The sequence below is a fragment of the Halictus rubicundus genome, chromosome 16 (assembly GCF_050948215.1).
Source record: "Halictus rubicundus isolate RS-2024b chromosome 16, iyHalRubi1_principal, whole genome shotgun sequence".
Taxonomy (NCBI): Eukaryota; Metazoa; Arthropoda; class Insecta; order Hymenoptera; family Halictidae; genus Halictus; species Halictus rubicundus.
The window spans coordinates 2,486,879-2,509,434 of record NC_135164.1 but is presented as its reverse complement, the minus strand read 5'-3'; the positions used below and the strand labels follow the sequence as shown (position 1 = coordinate 2,509,434).

The following is a 22,556-nucleotide window of genomic DNA, read 5'->3' as shown; positions in this document are numbered from 1 at the left end:
GCTTGTTTAACGATTCCCTTTGCTAAAAAAAAATGGCTAATAGTACTCGAGATACGGAGTAACTTTTAAAGCATGTCAAAGTAATCTTTGTGCATGATTACACTATGCAACACCAAAATTATTTTGCAATACCTGTTGGGTGATTCTTATTATACACTTTGTCATTCTAAAACCAAATCCGAAAGCAGAATTGCTCTATCACGCAACGTTTTCGAAAAATATTGGTTTTTGTAGAACTGCATGATTTTCATGAAAAATGACGTGAACACTAACCACGCGACAAAGTTCAAGTTTGAGTCAAGAGATAGAGGGGACTCTCCTGTACATATCCATATAGCCAATTATATTTTTAAATTTGTTAAAGTTTGAAAGTGCGCCGACGCGGGTACTTTGTACGGTCTATTTTTGTATTTATGCAAAAAATCCTTTATCTAGCAGGAATTTACTATACAGGAATGCATTCTACAGACATTTCTGGTAAAGAAATATCATAAGATATTTTTTAATATCTTTCATACTTTTCGAGATATTCGCCTGGAAAGTTTTCAAATGAACACCTGTATATATTGGGTTGGAACGAAAGGTCGTAGCGTTTTAAATTAAAATTCAAAGATAAAATTAAGATATTTATTCATAGGTTTATGTAATACCAAGATAGGTTGTCACGAAAATGGCAAACTGTGATAAAAGAGAATGGAAAATTTGTTGTTGAATAAACCTATGAATAAATATCTTAATTTTATGTTTGAATTTGAATTGAAAAACGCTATGGCCTTTCGTTCCAACCCAATATATATTTATTTATTTATTTATTTACAAAGGAAAGACTTATGTGCGATGCTTGCTGATTCCTATTGGACACTTATTATTGAAAATCGGGATACCAGGAACAAGCGTCGAGCAAGGCGGAAACTTTTTTAAATTTGTTTACATCAGAAATAGGTAAGTTATTGTATTCAATTTTCTTTATTAAGCATTTACACGATGAAATATGAATATAACGCGTATTTTTATAATTTTTTGTAATGATTGGCACACAAAAAGACGAAAAAAATGTATGTAATTAAGCATAGTAAGCAAAGACATGCTTGAGTGGTACCAACGTCGACTACGCATAGCGACGGCCCTGGCGAGTCGAGAAAAGGCTGCAATGGCCGTTTGGCGCGAACGCGTCGCGCACAGGCTGTCAATGAATATTTTCTGAACCTTCTCGCATATTAAGGGAACCAAATACTTTCCGTGAATGGTTTCTTTACCAGAAATATCTGTAGAATGCATTCCTGTATAGTAAATTCCTGCTAGATAAAGGATTTTTTGAATAAATACAAAAATAGACCGTACAAAGTACCAGCGTCGGCACATTTTCAAACTATAACAACCATTTACAACTATTAGGAAGTACATAAAAATATAATTGGGTATATGGATATGTAGAGGAGAGTTCCCTCTATCTCTTGACTCAAACTTGAACTTTCTCGCGTGTTTAGTTTTTGCGTAACACGTCATTTTTCATCAAAATCATGCAGTTCTACAAAAAACAATATTTTTCGAAAACGTTGCGTGATAGAGCAATTCTGCTTTTGGATTTGGTTTTAGAATGACAAAGTGTATAAGAATCACCCAACAGGAATTGCAAAACTCGAAAAAAGTTTTATTTTGTTGGACAGTGTTATTCGGAGTATACAATATACTCGATTCTAGCTCACGAAAGTCACAGGGTGACTAGTCTATTCCTATTAGGGCTGTGCGAGTACCCGAAAATGCGAGCCGAGCTTAGCTCGGCTCGATTGTGCGAGTCGAGTCGAGTACTCGCACGATGCGAGCTACTCGCACGATGCGAGCTACCCGCACCGATGCGAGCTGCTCGCAACGAAGCGAACGGCTCGAAATAAAATCAGGCGTAAAATGACATGATGCGAGTTACAGCGGGAAGATCAGCACATCGATATTATCAAGCATTTTAGTATATTGACAATGCTAAATGTTTGCGATGTTTTATTATATATTTTGATAGTGAAATGTTGATTCAGAATTTGTATAACCCTTATTGAAAATAATTATGCAATAACAACTATTTCCTAGATTTATGTAAATAACTAGATATGAAGAACGGTATTTTATATATTCCTTTATATTATACTCCGGTTCAGTGTACAGTCGTAAAAATGTATTGTCGCAAAATTGTTTATAATGTTGAAAATTAACGTTAAACTTCGTTAAATAGTTTTTGAAAGGAATGGATATATAAATATTGTATAATATTGATGTGTATTTATACGAGGTCGCCGCCGCGTCTACAATGTATGCTGGCGGTTCGTCGGCGTGCTCTTTGATCGGCGTGATCTTTGGTCGGCGTGACAGCTACTAGATGACGTGTAATGAAAACTCAGGAAAAATTGCGTTATATAATTGCGTTAATTGTCTAGCTAGGAAGTAGATTGAACTTTGCTGCCACTACGAATTATTTGGTAGTTAGCATGATTTTGGACCATCGTATAAAAGATCGACTGTTATCCACGGAGAAGAGCCAACAATTGCAAATTGAAAAATGATTTCGAGATGAAAATCGGTAAACTTTTTACAAACATTAAAATATTAACTAAACAGAAAGTATGACGAGTGTTGAACGTAGACATCAGATCCTTTTAAAAGGACCTAGCCTATTTATGGTCAAAACTGCCCTTAGAGGTTTTTCAATGATTAATGAACAATTCGAAAGCTGACTAAGAAAAACCCCTCTGAGTAAAATTTCAACCCCCTATCTTGCCCATGAGGTTGGTTACAGGGTAAATTAGATTTCGCGCTTCTCCGCGTATTTTCCGCACTCTGATGCTTCCTAAAATTCTGAAAAAATGTGACATATTTTGGATTCTAAGGCTGACTTTTGATAATTTTTTCAGATTTTTTTGTTACAAACTGTGGTCGTAAAAAAATGAAAAACCTCCAAAAAATCGGAAAAATGCAGATTTTTCAAAAATGTGAAAACATACTATTCTACTGTTTAGTTCCTTGTTAAAGTACTATAACAGGCAGTGTCGTCAATTTTTTTTAGATTTTTTGTTGTGAGAACATCATCGTCAAAAAACAATAAAAACCGAATTTTTTCGACGTTTTTGCTATTAGGAGGAAAGTTACATTTGTTGGTTTTATCGCAGATATATATTAAGTAATTTTTAGCATTATTAAATTGAAACAAGTAATTGTTTGACCTAAGAAATGTGATTTAAGAGAAAGAATAAATTGTATTTTATGTGATATATACCAGAATGTTCGTAAAGTTTTGTAACATCGCCAGACGTCGAACTAAGGAGCGGATATGCTGGGGTTCTTATCCCGTCGGTGGTAAATGTTTTTTCCCATACATCATTTTTATTTTTTCAATTTCTTATATTATTTATTCATGTGATTTTAACAATATTTTTTTAATGTTCTAAAAATATTGAAGTAACATTGATTAGGCAATGAATATTTATATTATTGTGTTCGTCCACGATTTCCGCCAGATATGAAATTGCTTGTGAAAATTGGTAAGATTCCGTGAAAAGAATTTTGAAATCCACTTCTGTCATTTCCAGAAAATCAAGAAATCAATACTGTTTGAAATGGAATCTTTTTGCGGTTCCAATTGTTTTGACCATCTTAATCGGCTATGCCCTTTTAAATCTTATCACCTATACGTGCACAGTACCGAATGACAGGCTGTTGGAACTTCCAACTTGTGTGAAAGGTTGTAGACTAGCACATATTGGCACGAATGCGTACAAATATATATCAATATTATACAATATTTATATATCCATTCCTTTCAAAAACTATTTAACGAAGTTTAACGTTAATTTTCAACATTATAAACAATTTTGCGACAATACATTTTTACGACTGTACACTGAACCGGAGTATAATATAAAGGAATATATAAAATACCGTTCTTCACATCTAGTTATTTACATAAATCTAGGAAATAGTTGTTATTGCATAATTATTTTCAATAAGGGTTATACAAATTCTGAATCAACATTTCACTATCAAAATATATAATAAAACATCGCAAACATTTAGCATTGTCAATATACTAAAATGCTTGATAATATCGATGTGCTGATCTTCCCGCTGTAACTCGTATCATGTCATTTTACGCCTGATTTTATTTCGAGCCGTTCGCTTCGTTGCGAGCAGCTCGCATCGGTGCGGATAGCTCGCATCGGTGCGGGTAGCTCGCATCGTGCGAGTACTCGACTCGACTCGAAAAGCGAGTCCCGGCTCGACTCGACCCGAGCTCGGCTCGCATATGCGAGCTTGGCTGCAGGCCTAATTCCTATACCTGGTTTGTGCTAATAGTGGAAATAATTTCTGCAGTATCAGCGGTCAATAACGTAGATCTCGATTCAATTTTGCAGAAATCTGCATTACCGATTACATCTTCCTGTTGAGTCATGCTGTAATACCGACTGCTGCCTACTGATGGCACTAATTTCTACATAATCTGTCCAACTGTTATATCATTTATGCTACTGTAATTTGTACTTTTTTTTTCTAATGGAACACAAGCAGAATTGAAATCTGTTCTTTTCGTAAATCACTAGCAAAAAGAACGCTTTAAACGAAAGAAAAACTGAAAGTACTACTTTGCTAAAGTACAAAAACAAAATTAAAAGTACAGAAGTGTTATGTGTTAAGACAGATTTTCGAAAAACTATGATGTCGAAATATTTACCTCTTGAAAGACTTTATTCCCCTTGTTCGTTTATGACCTTCGGTAATCGAAGTTTCGCCGTGAAATGATTACAAATCCTAGGCGAGAGATTAATCCCAAAATCACCACCATTTTCAACAAATGTGGATAATACCACGGTAATAACCGTGCAACCGGCCATCAACTGGTGCCTCTGCGTGGCACCGTGATTTGCCGTAATTAGAGGACCGAAAACTCCAACTAATCACACATTGATTACAACACCGTTATGCATCCCGGTTACATTAATCTACATCGATTCGTTGAAACTCGTTCATTAGGTGTATTAATGCCCGGTAATTATTTATTTGTACACGGAGCCGCTAATTAATCCCGTTCCCGAGCAAACTGTCTGCGAGCTTTAATTGCTCTTCAATAATCACGAGTAATTGAATATAAACAAATCCGTCGGCGGGAAAGAAATATCCGCCGTTAAACGATCCTCGTTTAAAAGTTCGTTTAACTGTCCGCGATACGATCCGCGCGATTCGGTAATTGTCGATCGGCAAATAAATGCCTGTAATTATCGATTTTAATTGTCCCCGATATAACGGAGACCATGTCGCGTCGGTGTACCTCTTCTGATCTATCTGACACACAATCCAACTTTTTTTCGTCACCGGTTGGCCCTCGGAAAAAAAATGTCCGACCGGTTCGAAATCCCCACTTTCTGGCACTGCCGAATACCGAAACGCTGGTTGTTTATACGTAAACCTGTTGTTCGACGTATATTGTTGCATGTATGTACTTACGCGGCGCAGGGCGTTATGAGCGAGTGCAATGTACCGTTGATTGCCGTGGGCGTCGTAATACCCCCTCGTCCCGTGTCCCGTCGCATCGTATATTCCGCACCGTTGGGATATTATTCCTGATCGATTCGAGGAATCGAACTCATCAATAACGTCGGACCATGCCCGAAATTACCCGTTTCGTTCGCCTTCCCCGCCGTTCCCCTTTTATCGTTTTAGATACCGCCATTCGAGCACGGTCCTGATCGACTTCGTCAAAACATGTCGTGACCCTGAAATGTTTCTACATCATACGTAGATACAATGAAATCATTCTACCCGTCTGATAGTCCTAATGTTAACAAAGAAGGACGAGAAAATGTTCAATCTAGTGATACAAATTTTAGCCTTAAATCTTGGAGTAAAACATTATTTGTTATTATTACTTTACGTGTGTATATTCCTTATTATTAAGCTTAAATTTACAATTTAGCCTACAATTCATTAACGCGGAATTGACGGTACAAGTAATAGCAAAGAATTTGCAATAATGGCAACTCCATTCGGTTTGCTGCATTGGAGAACTTTAATGCGTGGATCAACACGAGGGAAGGGAGATGTTTGTTCTTTTTGTCGCAAATCTCGCGCAATGTCTAATTGTTGGACGGGTTTTGAAGCTCCGTTTACGCGAGAACGGATATAAATCAGGAATGCTAAGGGGAAACAAATAATCGTCCCGCGAGCGATTTAATGCGCCGCATCCTAACCATAAAATACCGGTTCCCCGACCAGTTGGTTACAGTGCATCATCATACGGGGGAACGATAGGGAAGAAAAAAGAACTGGTTTCCTACGATCGTCGTGATTGAAACTGTTCGCCACCCCGGCCGGTGGATTTACGAACGCTGTAAACGAAAAGGTGCTTCTTCATATCGACGAAAATTTATTATCGGAACCCTCAGTCGGCCAGACGAGCATATAAAGTCCCGTGGACGCCATGAACGCGTATGCATTCGTTCGACATTCCAAGTATTTTTCACGGAACCAACGAATGTTTCGTGAGATAATCATCGTTTAATTCCCAAAAAGGTCCCCTAACATTCCATCATCGTTTCTCAGGACTGTAAAATAATGAACAAAAACACTGTTGTCTTATTCAACGCTATTTCTCTGTATATGTCGCCAAGGCCTGGATGATAAACGTCGCAGAATTGTGGCAGAACTGTGCGGTTCAAATTACCAATAACAGTGAAAAAATGTAGTGTATTTAAAAAGACCTTGTTTCAATTTGTAAAATTTTGCGCTAACAAAGCGTGTTCAGACTCCCAGTCGCTCTATCGTGCAAAAATAGTTTGAATAAAAGTTAGTCGAATTGTGTTGCACCTGTTACATTTTTTTTTTAACAAAATTATCAGAGTTCAAATATCTGTTGAAATAGTTTTAGAAGCGAGTTCTAAATTGTGCACGTCGGTTGGAAATGAGACGAGGTTGAAGCCGATGACTCCGCCATGGCACATCGGCCATCTCGCCGCGCGGAATAATCTTATCCGCACGGTTATACACATACACATGTGTGAACGCGATCGAGCAGCTTCTCGAATCGGATCGTAGCGCGTCGGTCGCCGCGCCGCCGCCGAGAGGACTTCCTACGCCCGAGCGGACGGGGAACTGTCTCAAGAAAAACGCGTGATTCATCGCGATCGAAACAGCACGATGCACAAACTCCGTGCCGCTAATAGAACAAAACGAGCGGTCGCGTCGATGCATTGACTGCTTTGAGCAAGATAAGATTACCGGCGCTGAGTACCGGTTCCCGTTGCTCCGATAGGCACCGGTCCCGGTGCGTATACGCGGTCGCGCAGATTCAAAAGAACGAAAATACAAGACGGAAAACCACGGTTTCTGTTAGAAGGGCGGAGATGGAGAGGGATGGGGAGGCGAGGAGAACGGAGGTAGAGGAAAAAGGAACGAAACGGAGAAATTGGAGTAAAAGGGCAAAAACGAAATCGCGTCCGCGCGCTAGCGATGGCCACGGCTCACCCGAAGTGTCCGTGAACCTCGGGAGAGAGAATGATGATTTCAAGGATCGGTGGGGATGCTGTACCGCTATGTGGCAGTGTTACATCGTCGATTTCCCCTACTACACAACCACCGGGCCTCTCCTGTCCCTCTCTCTTACATCATCAGGATCCCTCTCCAGCTCGCTCTCTCACGACGGCCTCTCGCAGTCGGGGGCACAACGGTTACGTTTTACCGTTGCAAGCCGTTCGTTTGCTTGCCCGCGCGGTATTCGTATAACCCGCGCGTCCGGTACTTCTATTCTATCGCACGCCCACATGCGTGATACCGGCGCTCACGCGCGCGCACACACGAGTACACCTACATATACGTTTCTCGAACCTTGATGCGCAGTTAGGGTTGCGGGGGATGCAAGGGCAACCCTCCGAAACGACGCGTTCTTCTTTTCTTCGCGGACAGAAGGGGAACTCGAGGTCGAATTTCGGCTCATTTCCGGTTCCAATAATTAATCGGAGGCTGTAGCGAATTTTGCATGGATATACAGGCGGTTGCAAAAGCCCTCTGTGTGCGCTCGTCGTTCGAGTACCTGTAGAAACAGAAAAATTTTATTAACGTCTTTTGATATCGGTGGTAATCGGTAAAAAGATAATAAATATTCCCCTTAATGGGAATGATGTCAACTCATTGACCCAAAAGTTATTTAATCCAGGTTATTTTAAAACCTCGCAAAAATACCGTTCATAGCATCCTAAATCAACCGCGACTATAAATTTAGGACCCGACCCAAATAAAATTGAATTATTTCGAGTACCTCTGAAATATTTCCCGGATCGTCTAAAACTGTAAATGTCGTGCGATTGTTGTTTCGTTGTTATTGCAGTTATTGCGAATTCTTCTTCCGTTCATAGAAGAATAATAGTACTTTCAATTCTTCGTTGTCCATATCTGAAAATTAGAACTATTGTGCCTGTTCACTATGGCCTTCAATATTGTTGGCTCTCTGAACTTTGGGTTCATTCCCTTGATGCATCAGGCCGTGCCGACTGCGAACTGCAACCGGTACTTTCATTCTACTGCACGCCCACGCGTATCATCGATCCTAAACGTGTGCGGCTACACAGGTACGAGAGTTTAATGGAGAACTCTAGGAGTCCGCGAGCTCTTAGCCGTATTATAATTAGATTACCAACAATCGCGGAACGCGAAAGGAAACACCGTAAGCGCGAGAAATCTTGTTTCTCCTCGCACTTTGTTTTCGTTCATACCGCGATTTCGTGTGGACGGAGCTTAAATTACTCGAGTTGATGGTTGGAGGAAGGTTTTTATTTTTTTGAACTATCACGCACCCTAGCAAAAAATGTGAAAAAATTGGAAATTAATTGGAATTAATTTCCAGTGGATTCAACTACTGGTTTTTCGATTTTTCCTGGTAACTACCCTTACAAGGGATAAAGCATGACAGAAAGGGTTCACTCTTGGTGGGTGATAGGGCTAGGCCCTTTGCGCGAGTATTGGCCATGCAAAGATTGCAAGCTGGTTTCCTAACGACTCAAAATGAAAAATTAATTGAAGAATGGATTTTATAATCTAGAGATCGACGATGGAAAAGAGGTAGACGATTACAAAAATGTACAACAATTGATCGCGCAACGCGGCGACTCGAGATTAGAATCCAGAATCGAAGTGTTCTGTATACGGTATCGAAAACAATGAGGTGCCTACTTAAGTGACTCCTACGACTATGTACGGCGTGTACACGATCGTTGACGTACCCAGGAGGTTAGGTTGATTCGACGAAAGATAAAGGCACGGTGATGACGGTATGTCCACGAAGGTTTTTGACACTGGTCCCCGAAACCCCAAGGACCGAACGAGCGTGACGTTGCGAGAACAAAGTCGATGATGTAATTTTAAATCCACCGAGTCCGTGACTATCTTCCACGTTTTCCGTTCGACGAATTTCTAATGATTCCTGTGTGACGCAATTCTAGAAAATCAATTTGCCATACGAAACTCTGCAGCGAGGATAGCCTGATGTCATATATTTCACTGCTACAGTATAATGTAGTAAGATTATACGTTATATTTCACTGCTACAGTGTAATGTAGTCAGATTATACGTTGTGAAATAATTTGCTTGCTGCATGTAAGTTACTATTCCCTTACATTCCCATGTTCTTACATTTTAATGTAACGCGCGGATCTTCGTGCGCGTCTCAAGTTTTACGGGCCAAATTATCCAAATTTTAAACGAACAAAAATTTGCTCTCTCTGTCAGGGGTCCGATGAAGCTTTTTCAAAAGGTGAAAATATTATTCAATTTTATAAAACATTTTGAGGGACGGAAAAGTGCTGTAAATATTACAATCCGCATTCTAGTTGTTAACACGAAAGAACAGCTTCGTGAAAGATTTATACGATTTATTTCTATATGCGCATGGACAATTAATTTTTAAATACAGTTTCCGGAAAAATAAAGAAATCCGCACGAAATTAATTGGACAGCATAAAATTTCCCTCATTTTCATGAAAGCATACTTCTCTTGCATTGTATGGAGCATCTAATGAATAATATTAGATAAGCAAACAACCATTAAGCCGGTTGTATAATTACGAAACTTACGGTTATTATCTATTCATCTTGATTAGATTTGAATATTACCAGCATCGCGTTTGTGCTTTTCAAGTTTTACATTTCGTGCTTTACGTCTGGCGGATATTTTCCGCGTCGGTATTACATGGAATACTGATTAGCCAATAAAATATGTATACTTGTTTCGCAGTCGTAAATCGCGACGCGTATACCTACCGATCCAAGCAATAATAACAGACTTGAGATCTTAACGTGCCGTTCATCTTGACTCGTTTCCGTCGCCCGTCGCGTTAAACCGCCTTCATTCCCGGCTCCACAATGGAACAATTACTGTGCATCTAAAACGCTACGAATCACTTCTCGGGTACGCTTCGTCGCGTCGCGTCGCGTCGCGTCGCTTCGAAAAACATTTCCAATTCGCACAACTTAGGTCACTTGGGATGCCTGCGTCCGTTCAACTTAGGGAAAGGGACCCAACTACCGCCGGGGGTATCAATTACTGTGCCTACATTAATTATACACCGAATTCTCGATATTTGTCAACAAGACGGGGCTTTCCTGTGACATAAATCGTGTAGGAGAGGCCCCTCGAGCTGCGTGGCCCCTCACGGGTTTTGCACAGTGTGACAAATGGCCTTTTTAGCTGGACAAAATTAACTTTCAAATAAACAAAAACTAACTGTGCTAATATAATCTAAAATAACCATGTATTAAAACCCTTGAATATTAAAACTTAACATTCTTTTGTTGTATGTTTACAGAGCGTGTAAACTTCACCTAAAAGACGAACACCTAACCTATAAATGAATGGGCACATTTCCATACGCGCTAGAAATTTGTTAAAATGTACTAAAGAGTGTTTAAATTTCCTATGTATGATGGATATAACATCTCAAAACATGTATTTTCACTTTAGTAATTCCAAATTATCGATAACATTCCTCTATTTTTGTAAATTAAGTGTCAAAGACGGTGCTTATTTTTCCGCAGAAACGCCCATGTTACTACTCTTCGTTAATGAATTAGTATATGGTCCACGTCGGTCCACGCGATGATTTTTACATATAATAAAGTAGAGAATCTCTACTTTATTTTAATACCAAAATTGGCTTGCGGAACGTTGCAGAACTATACTAATTTTTACAATGAAGTTACGTCGCTTTACGTACACGCTCGTGACAATCATAGCTCGGGCCGGGCGTTTCGAAGGCAGCCGATGCCGATTGCCGTCGCCACTTATTGTTAGCGGTTTGTTTAGTCTCATTCATTGTATATTGAAGGAATAAACAATGATAAGATCCCCGAGTTTTCCTCTGAACTTTCTTCGTATGAAAATTCGTTCCTTCAGTCTCAGAGCGATCAGCGTGCAGTATACATCTCCCTTGCGTTTTTCTTATATCTTTCAGTTTCGTTATGTTTATTGTTGTTGTTGTTGTATTGTTATTGTTATAATTACTGTGATTGTTGTTTGTGTTTTATTTGTTACGTTATCACTTTATACGTGAAAACGTTATAACAAAATCTTTCTTAGATATAATCAGGTACATTGAATCAAAACATTTCATTCCTTATAAAAATTATGAAAAGTTTAAATAGAAAATACAAATTTTTAGATTAATCTAAACAAATTGGTATAAACAACACAAGCTTATACTAAACAAAAGAATAATTCTTTCCCGTTAGAATATGTCTGAATCTCCAAAAAGTAACATCAACTATAATTTTTCCAAAATTACATTCTTTTTGTCCATAATTAAAAATGACCTCTTCTTTGATAATATCTAGTACTTGTTAAATCATTCTGTGTTACATAGGTCCGTTACTAACTTTGTTGTATTTTATATTTAATTATAAATCACTTAAAATATATTGTTTAATTAACAAAAACCAACTAAATGTTGTAAAAAATTAATAATTATTCATATTTTATGTAACTGTAAACATATTAATCGATAAATATAGAAAAATAGGCGATTTAGAATTTTGTCCAGCTAAAAAGGCCTTTCGTCGCACTGTGCGCCGGTAGTGGGGATAATTCCGCGACGTTTATCAGCCATGCCTCGATGACATATATAAAACGCGCAAAAGTTATTTTTAGTGCCGCGCGCGTGGGCGTGTAGGTAAGAGTGTCGGTCAAAATCATGTCCTTGGGAACACAACGCGGAAGATATTATTTACACGGCATAATTCCGTTGGTCGTAGGCGAACAAGGGGTTCGGGCGACATGAAGTCAGACCGGCCCACGAACCGGAAGGATGGTTGCGAGAAGCTGCGTTTTCGATATGAATTCAGTCCTTTCATCGGGCGAACGTTCTTTCAGCCGTTCGCGGACAAAATTACGGGAACAACCGGCCAAGGAGAAAATAGAAAAAGAAAAGAAAGAGCTGGAAACAAACGGGAACAATGGGTTTCGAAGAATTTCATCGACACTTACGCAATTCAGTAGACCTAAGAACGCAGCAAGAATAGGAAAGCAGCAATTACGTCGCGGACAGAAGGCCTTTCAACGACCGGAAGCGAAACACGTCCTATGGCGTAGTCGAACAGAACTAAAAATTATACATGCTCATCACGACGATGAAGGGAGAGATCAATAAGCTGGGCGAATACCGTCGAACGAGGATCGAAAAGGGATCGAGAAAAGGCGAACCGCGGGGGCAAACGATTGCTTCGAAATCTGGAAACGGAAGATGGGAAACGGAGTTGGTCTTCCGGTACGAGAAGAACGATCGAATCATTCGATGCGAGGTTTCGGCCAACGTCATTTCGGTAGGTCATCGCTACGAGCCAGCTCGAATCGATCGTACTTTCCTGAACGTTTCCGGTAATGTCGTTGACAGCGCGGTTTATCGTGGCCGAGATCAAAGATCGACGACCGACGACGACTCGCGGTGATCCAGTCATTGTCAGACTCGAAAATCTCAAGGTGAAGTCACGAAAAACGCCTCTCGGCACTGACTATGCGCTTGAACGAACGCCGAGCCTGCGGTCGTTCGCCGCGAACCGTTTAATGACAAATACTTTGTGCAAATTCTACCATTTTTACGTGCCATTCTGTCAATTACCCGTTAGCTACGGATGAAAAAGATATCGATCGATCTGATGTAAGAATCGACACGCTGACGAGATTGACTATGATCGATGATGTAAAAATTACAGAAAACATGGCGGAGTCAATATGGCGGACGGGTACGTGAAAAATGATTTGATCTCCATAAATATTTGGTAGTGGAATGTTTTCGGTTACGATTCTGAACTTAGAATTTCAAATAACAAAACGATCTCAATTTTTAATTAATTCTCGAATTTTCAAATTAGAATTTTTTTAATAAAATGATCTATCGAAATTTGATCAGATGTTTCGTAAAGCTAGTTTTGTGTAGTTTATATGCAATTTTTCGAGAATATGTGCATCAAACTTTATCTTTGCCTTTACAGATGAGAAACACTAATTAATATAAATCCAATATTATTATTGTACATGGGACTTACATTCAGCACTCATTGTACACAGAAACAAAATTCACTTTTCTCGAAATTATAAACTTCACACAATCTTTTTGACACCGTAGTTCACTGCACGAAAACCGCGTGACGACTGATCGCGATTTTCTACCCCCACCATTTTGCAGATAAAACCTTTTCACCGTGGTTTCCCCATAGAGCAATTACCCGAGTTCCGAAAAAAGCAAGGGTCGTACGCCCAATGAAAAATTCATTTATGCTATTTTGGCCACGTTTCAGATTCCCCTTCGGTCAATGTCAACGCTACGCTCAGGGGAACCGCGTTCTGATTGGTCCGCGCTTTTCCTTAATCACTTCTTAACAGAGCCGGGGAAAATTTTCGCAAAGGAAAAAATTACTCCAAAACAACCTTACATCGTGTTGATCGATGAACACGAACATATGGTAGATCTACAGAATTCAAGGAATCCCTTATACGGAAAACCAGTGGTCAATAAAGTTTTTTCAAAAAACAGCGGATACATACAAATCTCAAAAACGTATTTCTTAAATTTTCAACATAGGCCCGCATACAAAAGTTGTAAAGCAGTATTTTCTCGGCAATTTCGGGCAATTGCGATTTGTGACAAATTTTTTCCACACGCAGTAAACTAATTGTTCTCTGTTCGGCAGGCAGTAAATTTTGGAAGAGGTTATGGCAGGTCATTATGGCAGTGTTCAGCCGACCAGACGATGACCAGTCGGTTTTCGATGGCTGACATCTTTTTTCGCGCGACGCCACGCGACGCCGCGAGGAAACTTGCGCCTGAGATAAAAATTGAACGGTAACGATAAATTATACGCGGTGCCGGGGACTCTATCGGCAAACGACCATCAAAAATCGCTGAGCACACCGTTCTACAACTAAATACCTGTAGCTCCCACTTTACGAGTCAGGCTAGCCTTGGGTTCGGCGCCAAAGACCGGCCCGAGGTCAACGACCATCGGAATATTCACGTTCGGCCGGCAGGCAGTCAGGCTTGGCCTCAGCGATTCCTCGGCTCCACAGATTGTTGCAAATCTACGGATTCGTTAAATATCCGTACACGCGACTGCGGATTCTATTAAACCGCTTCCTAACAATGAAACGGCTCGAGGAGCCACGCCGGACTGATATTAATGTGGTCTTCCGGGATATAGCGACTTCCGGGATATCGGTACACACTGCGCGAGGCTGTCCGCGGATAGTCGAGATGCGTCCAGAAACGTGTTTTCATTAGTTACCCAGCCAACAACTATGTACTGCTAGTCTTTAGAAGCACTTTATTAAAAACTTCGTAGTCTAACGTTTTGCAACTCCTCGCGTCCCGAAGGCATTTTCATAATGTAGTCGTGGAACGCAAAATACAGCAAGAAAAACACGTTTAACATTTAGTGTACTACCCCTGGCAAAAGTTATTCGATCAAACGAACAATATCGTTGTAATTGTTCGTATTCACAGTGTGAAAAATATGTCCATTAATGAGAATGACGAAAGCAATCCTCGCCGCGTTCAGAACATTTTTCGGCAACGTCTATTGACATCTTCAGCTTTAGTAGTATTAACCCTTTGCACTCGAGTGGTGACTCTGATGCACGACTAGAAATTATTGTGGCATTATTTCAAAGAAATTACAAAAAATATTACAAAATATTTGTTACATTACAAAATTTCTATTTCATAGATTACTAAACATTTAATTATTATATGTGGTAATCGGATTAGTTTCGTATGAATAAAATGAAAATATTCCAAGACGGAAGAAAAATTTAGTTTTAGAATGAAAATAGCGCCGAGAGTGCAAAGGGTTAACACGTTGACTGTCATGTCACCCAAATGTGGGTGACGGAATTATTTGTCTAGGTTTTAAAATGAACTTTTACGTTAATCTATTCGTTCTACCAAATTTGGTTAGGATCTGTAAAATGCAAGAAGGTTGGATGACTACTCAACATCATACATTTAATTTTTTCAATTTTTAATTCATTAAATAACGTACTTTGATTTTATGAAATTTTTGGGGTTTCTAGTTTGGCAGTCAAAGCGTTAAAAAGTGTTCTAATGCTTCATCGTGCTTCCCAAATACATTTATAATTTTCAGATGGAGGTAGATAGTTTATTATTTTGTATTCGGTGAGAAGGCAATGTAACGTTTAACGCTTTTTAAAATTAGTCATAAAATTTTTGAAAAGTATTTTCAGGGTTCTATACTTTTAAAAAATCGATTTCTTAACCCTGTTAATTGTCTCGACGAGAATGCAGATTATTTATACTGTTGTGAAATCGACATTATTATCAATTTACGCGCCGAACGCTGCGTACGCAATAGCAATTACGGAAAAAAGAAGGCGTAGGCGACGACTACGGTCTAAATAATATCCCGCCTGGTTGAGGCCTGCACGGATTAGAATCTGCGTGTCTCGTTCCATCTTTTTTTCGCAGTGCATGATTTTGATACCGCTAAGATTCTTCACGCGGCTAATTGGCATTACGCGAACAATTCATTAGAGGAGCGATGCACGCTCGGAATTGGTCGGGTAATCAGCGTGGCCTTCTTTGGAATCAGTTGGTTGTTTTGCCATAACTGTACTGTTAAGGCGTTGACTCGAAAAATTCATCGCGCTCAGGCCTCTGAATTTTAATCCCCGCCGCGGAATCATTAGCTCCGCTCGAAGTTTAATTAACCGCCGCGCCGCCGCGGTCGGAATTGATAGTCCGCGAAACGGAAGAACACCGAAAACTGCCATCGAGAGCCTAATCAAATCCACTATCTAGTGTCAAATGGTACTTACCCACTTCTAAGAAACTCAATCTCCGTTAATTAATTAATCCTCCAATCAGTGATGGGCAGCGTCGAGTTCTTCTGTAATTGAAATAGGTGTTAAATAATGAATACTACTATTGAATCCTTAAATCGGTTGACCTCGGTAATATTTATTTTGTTGTCAAATTAAGCGGTACAGTGTTTACTCTATATATGTCCGGAATGCGATAAAAGTCCAGGAATTGTCTACTGCTGCGGGGTGAACCTCTTGAGGAGCCAAGAAGCTGAAGAGGCCTCGGTCGCTGAGGAGTGTGAGGTCCAAGAGTAGTATCTCCTGGCCGATGTATGTCCGTGGCTAGACCCGTGTTTCGAACATATATCGAGTAAACACTGTATACGTGATCTCAGGAACTCTTTGTAGAAATAGGTTAATCTCATTTAACTTACATAGCACAGTTTACTTAATAATAATAATTTATCTAGCTTCATAACAGGGTAACGGAGTTCTAATATTCACGTTCGTGTTTCAATAGTTCGTTCTACGCACGCCGAAAGATAGTACAAACCTTTTACTACGGTGCACGCACATTTTATTTAACACGTTGAATGCCACGTCACCCATATGTGGGTGACGGAATTATTTATGCAGGTTTTTAAATGAATTTTTACGTTGATATATTCATTGTACCAAACTTGATTAGGATCTGTAACATGCAAGAAAGTTGGAGGATTACTCAGAATCATACATTTAAGTTTTTGCTATTTTTATTTCATTAAATAACTTACTTTGATTTTATGGAATTTTTGGGGTTTCTAGTTTGGCGATCAAAGTGTTAACCCTTACTACTCGAACGGCGACTGTAGGGCGCCACTAAAAATTGCTGTATCATTACTCAAAATATTTTTTACATTACTAAATTTGTTTGTACTTAGTAGATTACTAAACACGTCAGTATTGTACGTGTAAATTGCACCATTTTCATATGTATAACATGAAAGAAAATTATATAGAAGGGAAATATTCTAGATCGGAAGAAATTATGTGTTTTGGAGGTAAAATAGCTACGAGTGCAAAGGGTTAAATTATATCCACAATCAAATATCCACCGATCAATGCAAACTTCCACGTCTATGACCGAGAAAACTTGGTAGCGAACTGTGCGAAGAGACAACCGGTGGACAAGAAGACAATAGTTTCTCTCGTTTTGTGCGTATCGAGAGCAGGTAGGGGTACTTGGTTTCGTGGAAAAATGTCCCTCCACAGGGACGTTCTCCCTATTGGGAGAGAGTACTGTACCTCTGTAAACAATAAATCATAATGCGTTCGATGTTTTTGTTGACCGGAGGAACGCCTGCGAGTGCAAAAAAAGTTCGAACGGTGACCCCGGCGAGAAATAGATACCGCAAACAATTCCGAGAATAGTCGGCCGCGCGTTAGGGTAAACAAAGAGCCGTCCGTCGCGGGCACGATTTCGCGGGGCAAATTCGCGAACGGACCCGGCAGCGGAGTCGCCCAGGTAGGAAGGGAGGAATGCGAAGAGGGTGCCGTGCGAGGCGAGTAACGGTGAACGGTGAATCCGAGTGACGAGCTCGTCGCGGAAGAAAGCTGTGCGCACCGTGAAGAAGCCAGAGCCAGAGCCAGCCAGCCAGCATCGGAGCCCGGCTGGATCGGTAAAAACCGGACAAAGGGGACGCGAAGGAGCAGGCCGAAGAAGAAGAAGAAGAAGAATAAGCGTCGAAAGAATAGGCAGAAGGGAGGCGAAAAGTTGGTGGAAAAAAAGAAGCGATCGAGGAGAAGGAAAAAGAATTGACAGAGGGACACGGAGAGGGAGAGAGAGAGAGGGAGAGAGAAAGAGAGAGGTTGAGGGAGAGAGAAAGAGAGAAGAGGCGAAGAGAGACGACGATACCACTATGTAGAGAGGTTCCGCCGTCCACGAGAGACAGCCTGGAAGGGGTACGGGAGAAGGTGGTGGAGGCGGAAGAGTAGACTTCGGCAGGCCGGAGGGGTGGGGGTTGGTGGTAGTGGTAAGGGTACGAGGCACCGTGCAAGCACCTGTGGATCTCCGCGCCACGGTAGAGTCACTCACCGGCTACCACCACCGGACCACCGCCGAACCTTGGTTCACAGCTAGAGGACAACAAGGAGCACCGCTGTTCGCGGCTGTATCGAACGAACCATCAGCTGAAATCCGACGATCAATTATCATTCCGACGAGATCTCGCAGGACGTGTTCGCCAGGACGTGTTCGCCAGGACTTGTTCGCCAGGAGGAAAAGGATCATCAGGCCCGAGTGCAACCGAGGCGGCTGGATAGAAAACACGGTGCTCCAGGATTTCCGCGTGCTGTGGCTGTAGTGCCGCGCCGGCTTTCCGCGTTGATAACGGCGTTGCTCGCGTGTCCCGATAAGCGGACCGTTTCGCCACGCACCGGCGACACCAACCGTGCATCGTTCGGGTCATAGTTCCGCGATTCGGGCAGCCACGCGGTCGTTTTTCGGGCTACCATTGTCGCTGACCACTGGTTCGTCCGTGATAAAGCTCGCGGCAGGATTCGCGGCTCGTCATCGAACGGGATACACGCGCCACAGGCGGCTGGACCACTGCGAAAGGATTAGAAGGGCCTTGGCGTCGACGTTGAGACTCTCGAGAGCCGGGGTGTGTTCTTCGATCGTGCTTTCGCGTGGACCATTGCCTGTCGGATCCGAGGGGGAGGATCCCCTCTGAACGAGGATTTGTGGTCGCGAAGCGTGTTTGACACTCAGGATCGGCGCGGATGTGCGAGAACGCCGTCGTTCGGCCGTGCAACGCGTCGAGAGCGCGCCGCTTGACTCGAGGTAACCCCATGGACGACGGTGAGGGTGTCAGGGTGCGGTTGATGCAGTGTCGGAAACAGAGAAACACGGTTTCGATATAGAAATTTTTTGTGGATCCAAGGATCAGTGTAAATTGAAAATTTAAAAAAAGAGAAATAACAGGAAAAATCAGTGAAGAATAACGTGAATCCGCTTCGAACGTGATTTCTCGGAAATCTCCCGTTTTGGATATCAGGATATGTGATCTCGGACAAGATGCCTAGCACCATAAGAGGTGAGTCGATTTTCATTCTGCTCTCGAGTTAGGTTCGTCGGACACACGGTCGCGAGAAGTATAATTTCCCCGGGGCGGGTTTAACGTCCGCTCGTTTGAAAAAATCCGTCGGCGTCCGGATCGATGAGCCGAGAAAAGAAAAAAAAATAAAATGAGTAGCGTGTACTCGCGGGATCGATCTTCGTTTCGTTACGGCGCGCTTAGATCGGAACGGTCGCGCGCTCGTCGCGCGGCGCGAGCAACAAACACATTTGCACGGGGTAACAGTACGCGCGCGGTGTTGTGGCCACGATCGCAGGGTTACTCGAGGTCAGTAACACACTGACGCATACATGGGAATCCGATCCGTATACCTGTCCATTAACGAAACTTACCGGTCTGTCATTAATTAGGCATGCGATTCGAACGATTCTCGGCCATTCACCGATATTCGACGGATCGATATATCACTCGAAAATGCGCCGCGACAGGCCCGTCGCATTAGGCCTCGTGAACGGTTAACGATCGAACGAAACAAATTTTTGAAAGAATAGCACCCACGTTTCTTTTTTATTTTACGTCCAAGTTAGATTGCACAGGAGCCATTGCAAGCCGAGTTCCAGCGTCCATAGTAACTATAGCGTTTGTCCACGTGTCGCAAAACTTGGTAGCTGGACTTTGTTGCGCGATAACGCAACAGTGCTCCACGCGGCCGTTGTGTATGGTTTTTCGGCACAGAAGCGAGTTACGGAGTTGCGTCGTGCGACCCGTTCCTCCAATTTAGCACCACGGTGTTAGGTATATTTTCCCGAAATATTTTACCCAGAAAATTGAACGAGTTTTTTCCTCCTTTGAAAAAGTTCGATCACTTTTACGCCGGTCTATGGTAGACCGAATTCGAAAAACGCGTGTTTCCATCGGAACGGAGTGGGGGGCAAAGTATTGACCTAGCAGGGAAGTAAATACGTTTGTGGAAGCTACAATAACAGTATGCGGACTTACGGTCGCGACGGCAGGGTCACTCGAGGTCAGTAACACACTGACAACGGACGCGGGTCGGTCACCGGCGAAGGCTCTTCTGGTTCCTCGAGCCTGTCGAGTGCGTGTTCTTTTTCCCCGTGTGCCTTCTTCCTCGTCGTCATTGTCCGGCTCTCGTGGTCCTGACACCATTGTTATCGGTTCGATTCCTCGATGACTTTAAGTCGACGACTTTACGACAACGGTGTCGTTACCGGACGACAATGGTGTCGGTCGTAAGCACGAGTCTTGTTTCCGATCGACGACGCGGTAGCATACGCGAGCGTACACCACAGAACCTATAGAAAGAAACGAGAGCCAAGGGAAATCGAAAGTACGCGCGGAATTGATTAAAAATCAATTACCTCGCGATCCTATCGAGAAACGAGAGGGGGACTCGCGAACTTTCGGCACGATTCGGAAACGAAATTGAAAAATTGAAAAATTGAACCGGTTGGATCGCATAGGGGTTCCACGAATTATTCACCGATCTTCGGGAACGCGCAATCCGATGATCGACTCCTCCCATCGATCCGGTGTGTCGACCTCGTAATTACATTCTGTGGCGATTTAAACTTTTCTCAGGGATCCCTTTACCAGGGATGCAGCTAGAGGGCACACTACGGCTCTTGTCAAACTTTTCTGTGTGCATCCTCGTTTGATGGACCTTTTTGACAACGACGCAATTAAAAATGTCGATCTAAAATAAAAATCGAAATTGACGTCCTGAGGGACCGAGAGAATTCTTTGGCTGGTTCTTTCGAAGCGGGGGCCAGGGAAATGGGCAAACAAATGGAGAGCCTAAAATGGAAAATGAAGGGAAAAAGGAGGCGAGCTGGATGGTGAGGGGGGGTTTGAAGAGGGGGCAAACATGGTAGAAAGAGAAAGAGGAACCGACCGGTAGGGGGAAAAGCAGGTAGGAAAGCGAGATACTCTTCCTGTGACAGGTGGCAGAGACCTTGGTAAACGTAAGAGCGTCGCGATCGATTACCTAACCCGAACGACCAGAGGGGATTTTGGTTTGTGAGTCGGTGGTGGGACTCGGGAGCCGGCGCTCCGCGCCGTTTTCGAGCTAAGCGTCGCGACGGGGCTCTCGCCACTTGGGACACGAACAAAAGCTAAGGTCGACGAACCCGGCGTACACGTACGGGCCCAACGCACGCGGCCGGTTCACGCACACCGACCTCCTGCGCGCCCGTACGTATGTACACGCACTCGTTTACTCTCCCTCTCTCTCGCTCTCTTACACGGGCCACCAGGTACTTTCGTGGTACCCGCGATGCCACGGCCGGTCAAGTCCGGATTCCGGTGACTAAAGTGCCTTCCTTCGCCCGCCGAGCCATTTACATAAGCGTGGACCTGACGCGGTACCGCTGCGCCGCGCGCTCTGCCATTTGCCTCCCGAACCTGGCGAAAAAGTACCTCTTCAGGAGTATCCTAAAAATCAAACAAATTCCATCAGATCGTTGATTTTCTAGATTTGATGGTCTAGAACCTTGAGAAAATTAATTGTTCCTTTTTGCATCCCCCCGTAGCACGCGTCTTTAACACTAGAACTACCAAGCAGTAACTGGAACTGGCATACATTGCCTTATAACAACAACAAAATTGCAGTTGTTTAGATTTCGTACCAGTTTTGTTTAAATATCTACTTCGATAGAGAAGTTTATCAAAAAATTTTCTCATGAAAACGTAGTTACAATTTCGTGATTTCTAAAAGAAAAAATTAGGAGCAAGTGATTTTGACTCATCCGGTAGTTCTAGTGTTAAAGATATGCCTGCAAAGGATTCGTTTAAATTCGTAAGAATAATGTGTGTGCTTAATTAAAAATAACTTTGATTCCGTTCGAATTTTTCGGCATTTAATTTTCTGTAATTTGTTGCCAATCCGCTCGCCAATAATTCGAGATTCCAGGAACACGCAGAGCCACCCGATGGAATCGTTGGTCCTGGCAATCGTCGGAGTTAATGTACCACCGGAGTGAAGTCATTAAGGCATGGGAATGCACTCGCATGCATTACCCCTTGTTATATTCACTTTACCGGGCTCCCTCGGTGTTTCATGGCTCACGTGGAATCTCTGTTACGTAGGATACGGGTTTATGAATCCTCGTAAGATGTTATGCAAGATACGTGAGCGAGCCTCCCGTGG

The 22,556-nt window shown here is 42.1% G+C and overlaps 1 long non-coding RNA gene across 1 annotated transcript; it reads right to left on the bottom strand.

The window, feature by feature from the left end:
- Positions 1-7,984: 7,984 nt before the first annotated feature.
- Positions 7,985-20,839, bottom strand: LOC143362263 (uncharacterized). Its single transcript, XR_013083620.1, has 2 exons — positions 20,390-20,839; positions 7,985-8,065 (listed from the first exon to the last, which is right to left on the bottom strand). It is a non-coding gene; the product is annotated as an uncharacterized LOC143362263 (long non-coding RNA).
- Between the last annotated feature and the right edge of the window lie 1,717 nt (positions 20,840-22,556).